The sequence below is a fragment of the Anoplophora glabripennis genome, unplaced genomic scaffold, assembly GCF_000390285.2.
Source record: "Anoplophora glabripennis isolate ALB-LARVAE unplaced genomic scaffold, Agla_2.0 scaffold27, whole genome shotgun sequence".
In the NCBI taxonomy this organism is placed as follows: Eukaryota; Metazoa; Arthropoda; class Insecta; order Coleoptera; family Cerambycidae; genus Anoplophora; species Anoplophora glabripennis.
Window position 1 is genome coordinate 838,684 of NW_019416292.1, and position 8,518 is coordinate 847,201.

An 8,518-nucleotide genomic window follows, 5' to 3' on the forward strand; every position below is an offset into this window, starting at 1 on the left:
GGTTGACTGAAAATTTCAAATCGATATTTTAATTTCTAAAGGTCACTCATAATTATTTTAACTTTAAAAGTAGTGTACCTAAAATGTTTTCGAGCGACCTCTAAAAATAAATATCAACGAACTAATTATTTTTTTAATTGAATTTGATGAACAAAAGAATAGAAATAAATCGCGACACTTAAAAAAATTCTCCAGGCAAAATTTACTACCACTGTGAGTATGACTATATATTTTTTAATTTTTTAAAATTTAAGTGTCTCATGATTTATTTCTATTCTTTTGTTCGTCAAATTCAATAAAAAAAAAAAATTATTAGTTCGTTGATATTTATTTTTAGAGGTTTCGAAATTAGAGGTACACTACTTTGAAAGTTAAAATAATTATGAGTGGCCTTTAGAAATTAAAAAAATTAAAATATCAATTTGAAATTTTCAGAATTGAGATTTTTTTTCAACCTAGAAAATGATAAAATAACAAGAAAAAAAATTAAAAAAAAAATAAATTTTTGATTTTGGAATTTTTAAATCTTGAGCGACCTGTAAAAAAATTTTTTTAAGCTGATTTTTTGATCATAAACTAATATTTTTTTATTTTAAATTTTTTATTAAAAGTATTTACTATTTTTTGAAGCACTGTTTAGTTTGTAAATGTCAGTGTCAATAACCTCTAACACAGACCTATTTTAGGTGAACTACATAATATTAATACACCTGATGTGATATGACAACATGACGTTAGGCAGGCAAAAAACAAACGGTCGATTCAGAAAAGCGAAAATGGTCGAATGTCAGTGCTTCATTTTATTAAATTTACTTTAGTTTTCAGTTTATCTGTTTGTGACTTTCTGTGACGTATTAATCGACACTTGAATCGAAATAGAATTTGTATAATATATTGTTGTGATCTATTAAGTTTAATTTTATTGTTAAATTTAAAGTGGTATTTAGTGACAGTAGTGTGTTTGTGTGTCTTCATTGTTAAATTTCAGTCTGACATGAAAAAATATGTATGCGAGAGATGAGAGCTGACGACAAAGTTAAAAAAGCTCAGTTTTCACAACGGGACTTGAGAGAACAAACTCGTGACGTGTTTCTAAAGAACAAAGGTGGAGGCTGAGGACAAGAAATAAAACAGAATGGTAATATCTAGAATCCAGTATTTATTGGGCTGGAAAAATGTTCAACCACAACATAGCAGGCCAAACAGTAATGTATTAATACAATATATTTACAGAAACAGACATTTAGCTACCGCACATGCCCCTTCATGTGACACGTAGCTCTAACACTGGATTATAGTACGACTGTGTGTGCGCGCGGAGCCCCGAGAAAACGGTCTCTCGCCCCAAACACTATATTAAAAATTACACCGGTTATACAATCCATATCTGTGACACAGAAACAGGTACCTATAAAAATATATACATAATCAACTGAGAAATAAATTAATAATACAAACACAGTAAAACGCCCTGTCCACTTGTGAGGTGATGAACCGGACAAATAAACGCGTGGATTTGCTTTGTGGACGGCTCCTATTTACCTATTTCATTTTTTTTTAGTCTAAGATTATTGTGATGCTATTGTAGAAACGAAACTCTGTGTAATATAAACTAAGATAGATATATAATTGTACAGTTTAGGCCGAGTCGCACTGGATTCAATTTAAACGAGCGTTAAAACTGCCAAATCCAACAGTTACAGCCTAACTGGCCCTGAAATTAAATCATTGTTCACTTGAAAGTCATGAAACTTGGCCTTAAAACATTTACATGGTTCTGCGGGACTCAAATTTCGTAACGTTAATTTAGAATTTTAGAAAGGGCACAAAGTTTTTAAAAGAGAAAATTATTTGGAATTGATTTTTTTATCATTATTTGGACATATATAAAAACAAAAAATTATACTTAGAAATAATCCATAAAAGGATTATACCGGTTTTTCTGTATTAAAATTGTTACATTTTTAAAGAAATATGTACAGGGTGATAGATATATCTTGAAAACCACTGAATCTAATTGAATTCTGAAAATTATGTTATATTTTCAGAGGCTGTTATTCAAAGTGGGATTGAATTTTTTTTTCCCAGTGAAGTACCCATTTTTATGCCACTGAGAAAAGCGTAACACTAAATTTGTATAGCGTCGATAATGTTTGGAAATTGTCACATAAATTTGATTAATTCTGCAAAATAACTTTAGATCGGTTCATTTTAAAGAGAAAAGTTGAAATATACACTTCCGTGACTCCACCAGTTTTCTCATAAATAAACATCGATAATTTCAGGAAAGTAGTTTTTAATTTTTAATATCCTGAACAAAGTTGAAAATACTGGAAAAAAACATAAAAAAATTAATCTTATTAAAATTTCTTTTCAGCGGCATTGAAATAGGGGTATATTTGTGGGAAAAAAAAATACCAGAGCACAAAGGCAATGTGAATATACAGGGAATAACTTTAAGTAGGGCTAAATTTTTGAAAAGAAATAGTATGTGTTACTGAGAACGTTAAGAGGGCTTGTAGCAAATAGGCAACCAGCAATACATATTTATAGATTTTATTACAAAGTTTGTGTAAATATGAACTAATGCACAAATAACAGACATTCCTCCATTCTATCGCAGATTTTCTATAAAATTGAGTCAATTTGAAACTCAAATTACTTTTTGTTGTAAAGAAATTCGTAATTCGCCGCTTTTGAACAAGTGGCATCGTAAATTACAAATTTCTTTAAAACAAAAAGTAATTTGAGTTTCAAACAAAGTCCATTTTATAGAAAATCTGCGATAGAATGGAGGAAAGTCTGTTATTTGTGCATTAATTCAAATTTAGACAAATTGTGTAATAAAATCTATAAAAATGTATTGCTGGTTGCTTATTTGCTACAGAACCTTCTCAATTCCAAATTATTATTTTTTTAAATAAAATAAAAAGTTGAGTTATAACTCCTTCAACAGAAAATTATTTTGTCAGAATGCTTTTGTTAGACCAGTGACCAAATTTTTCCTGGATTACCTTCAGTACAACTCACATAATAAAAGTGTAGATCCCTAGATCTGGACGAGGTCCGGAACATTTTCAAAATTACAAAAATTTAAAAAAATACCTATTTTATGTGAGTTTTTTACTTATATCTTAGAACCTATACATTTTGGAAGAATATTGAAGAGAAAAAAAGTTTTAGAATTGAATTTTGCACAATTTTGCATTCTGAAAGTTAAAAATATTTAAATGTGCAAAATAGCAATGAGATGAAAAAAGGCAAAATAATCAAGGATTTTGGATAATTTTTTAAAAATATTTTAATTGCTCTGATAGCATTATAATTTTGGTAAAAATAAGTATAAGTAAGAGTATAATAAAACAACACATCAAATTTCGTTAAAATCGGTTCGATACTTTTCGCAAAATACTTTTTTGAAAAATTATTTTCAAATTTTCAAAATGTTCCATATCCTCAAATAAAGCATTTAGACACTTGAAAATTTGTTCACATAGAAAAGACTGCTCAACCTTTCAAATGGTTTTTGAAAAATTGAAATCGGCTAATTAGCACAACCACAGTAAATTTTTAAAGTTAAGACTCTTTTTTTTAGCTATAAACAATTAGATTACATTTATCAATTTGCAATTTAGTTTTTCTCAAAAATTATAATTGTAAAGTACAATTTTTTCTTAATTTTATCTAGGTATATTTAACAAAAAATTAATTTTCAAATATTTTTTTTTTAATTTGTTTAAACAAAAAATATTTAAATAATTGTAATAATTATAACTAAATATATTCATATTCAGAGTGTTGAAATATATACGTAAACAAAGTTTTTCATTGCAAAAATGCAATAGCATAGGGTAAAATATACAGTATATTTAATGCATAAATAATAAACTTTGTTTATAACAAAATATGTGCAAATTAGACAGTTGGCATTACGATATTCGAATTCCTTGGCTCGCGAGACATCGGATTAAAAAAAAAAGAAATTGGTCCATTAGAAGCCGAGATAATGCAATTTTTTTCGTACCTTCGCATTTTGAACCTCCGAATTCAGTCTCGGAGCGAAAGCCCCCTCCCCCACTTTTCGTGTTTTGAGTCACTTTTCGCGCGTGCGAGCGACAGCTTTTCCGCTGATTTATCTATGTTGCCGATAACTTATGGATATGAAAATTTTTTCCAGCTTAGAACTCGGAAAAACGAAGCCACTGGATCAAAGATTATTGCTAAATTGTTTATAAATTAACGGTAAATGCCGATAAACTTTGACCGCTTATATCTCGAGAACCAATAAACGGAATTTAACTTTTTTTTTAAAGAAGCGTCTTTCCGAGTACTTTAAAATTATAATTTTTGAAAAAAACTAAATTGCAAATTGATAAATGTACTCCAATTGTTTAAAAATAAAAAAAAAAGAGTGTTAACTTTAAAAATTTACTGTGGCTGTCTTAATCAACCGATTTCAATTTTTCATTTTCTATGTGAAAAAATTTTCAAGGATCTAGGTCCTTTATTTGAGGCTGAGCAACATTTTAAAAATTTGAAAAAAATTTATCAAAATTTTTTTCAAAAAATTATTTTGCAAAACTGATTTTGGTGTGTTGTTTTATTATACTCTAAAGTTTTTTTTTACCAAAATTTAGAACGCCCTCGGAGCAATTAAAATATTTTTAAAAAATTATCCAAAAAACTTGATTATTTTGCCTTTTTTTCATCAATTATTGCTATTTTGCAACATTGGTAATAAATTTAAACATTTTTAACTGACAGTAAATTGTGCAAAATTCAATTCTAAAACTTTTTTCTTCTTCAATATTCTTCCAAAGTGCATATGTTCCAAGATATAAGTAAAAATACTCGGATAAAATAGGTATTTTTTAAAATTCATTAAACATTTTTGCAATTTTGAAAATGTTCCGGACCTCGGCCAAATCTAGGGATCTACACTTTTATTATGTGAGTTGTACTGAAGGTATTCCAGAAAAAATTAGCTTGCCCCCCTCTTATATCCAAGAAGTGGGATATTTCGACAGATCCGCCCTGGTCTATTCTATGACTTTTCGACGTGCTGTTTTCAGGTCACCACATTTTTTTTGTCAATGCGGGCAAAGTACCGAAGTACTAATCTGATATTTTTGAAACACTTTTTAAATTTCAAGTTTTTGACGGAAAGTATTTGTCACTATTATTTTAAAGCACTGCGTTTAGTCTGTGAAACTCAGGGTCAATGATATTCAACACTGACCTAGTTGACTGAAAATATGACACTATTTTCAGAATTAATTATGTTCAGTCATAAAAAACACTTCCTAAGAAATTGACAACAATGTACAAGGGGTTATGAAATTTGAGTCCCTGAAAATTATAGATATTAAGCGACCTACACAACTGAACAAACAAAACTCATAAACAATAAATACAGAATTATATAAAAATATAATGTACAGCTTTTACTTATATATTATATATAACTACTTAATATAAGCATTATCTCATAATTTGATTATGGTCATATCATATTAGAGCTTGAATCCCAAGCCCGTCTCTATTTTAAAAATTCTCAATAAAGTGCATAAATCAGCGAAACGATGGAAAGAACGCCATCGCCTTAATCCGATTTATATAGAACGCATCCTTAACTTTTCAACAGGTGTATCGCTTAAAACGCTACGACCCAGCAAAAAAAATGTTACTTTTACCAACATTTTTTTGCTTTATAAAAACGTCATTGTAGTTGAATACTATTTCGAAAAACGTTCTTATGCGAATTAAAACATGATTGAAGTCATTACGAATGCCTTCTACATATCGAGACAAATACGGCGGCTCCGCTTGAGCCCCACGGAGGATGGCAAGTGGCAGAAAAGAAGTCGTAAACCCGATAGATGGTTTTCATTCAATGTAGAACGTAATGGCAACGTAACATCAACATACGAGATAGTGCGATTCATTTGAGAAACGTATAATAATTGTAGATTTTTAGAAATATCACAGTACCGAAAAAAACAAATATCTCAAACCAATGTTACGGTTATTGTCGTTAAATGTCAGCTTTCAAAGGATTGACTAGAAACATGATGAAATAGTCGTTTGGTCTTCACTCTAGATTCAGTATTGCCTTCTTTTTAAAAGATTCATTTTACTTCAGTTTCCAAGGTTGTATTACATTTTTCACATGTACAGGGTGTTTAGAAGCGATTGAATCTGAATATAAAGTAGTTTGGTTCATTATTTGAATAACCTGTATCGACTAATTATTCAGAATGTAAATAAACTCTTAACATGAATTATAACTTTTTAAGAACTTATCACTTCGGATATCCATTAATCTCAATGGACGCAAAATTCACCAAAATACGAAAAAATTTCCTATAAACGTTACTTGAGAAATTCTTAGTTTCCAAAATAAAGGCAAACAATTTTTTTGGACATAACATTTTTCAGTTATTTAAGACCAGAATTTAAAAATTTGGATTTTTTTTACTAAAACTTGCACTTTTATTTAAAATTATAATAAAACCTTCATAATTCAGACAAATAGGACGATTTGTACAAGTTATCAAATATTTTGTTTTTGTTTTGCTTTTTACACCCCTCAAGACGAGGAAAATAAAATTGGATCTTATCAAAATGTTGAAAGGCTGTAAATATCTTTAGTATTTAATAAATTGTAAGTTCACGCTTGAAATTTCCAGTTCAATTTAGGAATTTTGATTTAAAGCAAGATATATTGAATTTGAACTCGAAACTACAAGTTTGAACTTGAAAATTTTATTTAAACTTGAACTTCCGAATGTGAACTATATGCATATTTATTTGAACTTGAAATTTCAAGTTTTAATTTAAAATTTCAAATTTGGAAAGCCAAATTTCAAGTTTGAATATTAAATTCGTTTTTCAAACCTCAAAATTTCAAGTACCAACTGGAAATTTGGCTTTTCAAATTTGAAATTTTAAATTCAAACTCGAAATTTAAAATTTATGATGTAAATTAAAAAATTCTCATTTGAATTTCGAATTTCGATGTTTACCTTGAAAAATCCATTTTAAAATACCAAATTTCAAATTTGAACATTAAACTCATGTTTCAAACCTAAAAATTTCAAGTACCAACTGGAAATTTGGCTTTTCAAATTTGAAATTTTATGTTCAAATTAGAAATTTAAAATTTGTATATAAATTATAAAAATTTTATTTGAATTTGAATTTACCTTGTTCATTCAATTTTAAAATACCAAATTTCAAGTTTGAATATTAATTCATATTTAAAGCCTAAAAATTTTATGTACAATCTGGAAATTTGTTATTTTAAAGTGGAATCTTTAAGGTAAAACTTGAAATTCCAAATTCAAATAAGAATTTTTTAATTTACATTACAAATTTAAAATTGCAAGTTTGAACTTAAAATTTCAAATCTAGAAAGTCAAATCTCAAGTATGAACTTTAAATTCGTGTTTCAAGCATCAAAATTTCAAGTACCAACTGGAAATTTAGCATTTCAAATGTGAAATTTTATGTTCAAACTCGAAATTTAAAATTTGTAATGTAAATTAAAAAATTCTTATTTGAATTTGGAATTTTGAAGTTCACCTTGAAGACTCCATTTAGACACAAACTTTCAAATTTGAACATTAAATTAGTGTTTCAAACCTAAAAATTTGAAGTACAAACTGGAAATTTGTTTTTTTTTAACGGAATCTTCAAGGTAAACCTTGAAATTCCAAATTCAGATAAGAATTTTTTAGTTTACATTCCAAATTTTAAATTTCGAGCTTGAACTTAGAATTTCAAATTTAGAAAGCCAAATGTCAAATTTGAACATTAAATTCGTGTTTCTAACCTGAAAATTTCAAGTACCAACTGGAAGTTTGGCTTTTCAAATGTGAAATTTTATGTTCAAAACCCGAAATTTAGAATTTGTAATGGAAATTAAAAAATTCTTATTTAAATTCGGAAATTTGAGGTTCACCTTGAACCCATTTCAACATACCAAATTTCAAATTTGAACATTAAATTATAAGTACAAACAGGAATTTTTTTTTAAATTCAAATAAGAATTTTTTAATTTACATCACAAATTTTAAATTTCCAGTTTGAACTTAAAATTTCAAATTTGGAAAGCCAAATGTCAAGTTTGAACAGTAAATTCAAGTTTCAAACCTCAAAATTTGTACCAGCTGGAAATTTGAAATAAGTACTCGAAATTTAAAATTTGTAACGTAAATTAAAAAATTCTTATTTGAATTTGAAATTTTGACGTTTATCTTGTAGATTCCATTTGAAAATACTAAATTTCAAGTTGGAACATTAAATTCGCGTTTAAAACCTAAAAAATTTATGTACAAACTGGAAATTTGGTTTTTTAAAATGAAATCTTGAAATTCCAAATTCAAATAAGAATTTTTTAATAAACGTTACAAATTTTAAATTTCGAGTTTGAACTTATTATTTCAAATTTGGAAAGCCAAATTTCAAGTTTGAACTTTAAATTTGTGTTTCAAGCCTAAAAATTTTAAGTACTAAC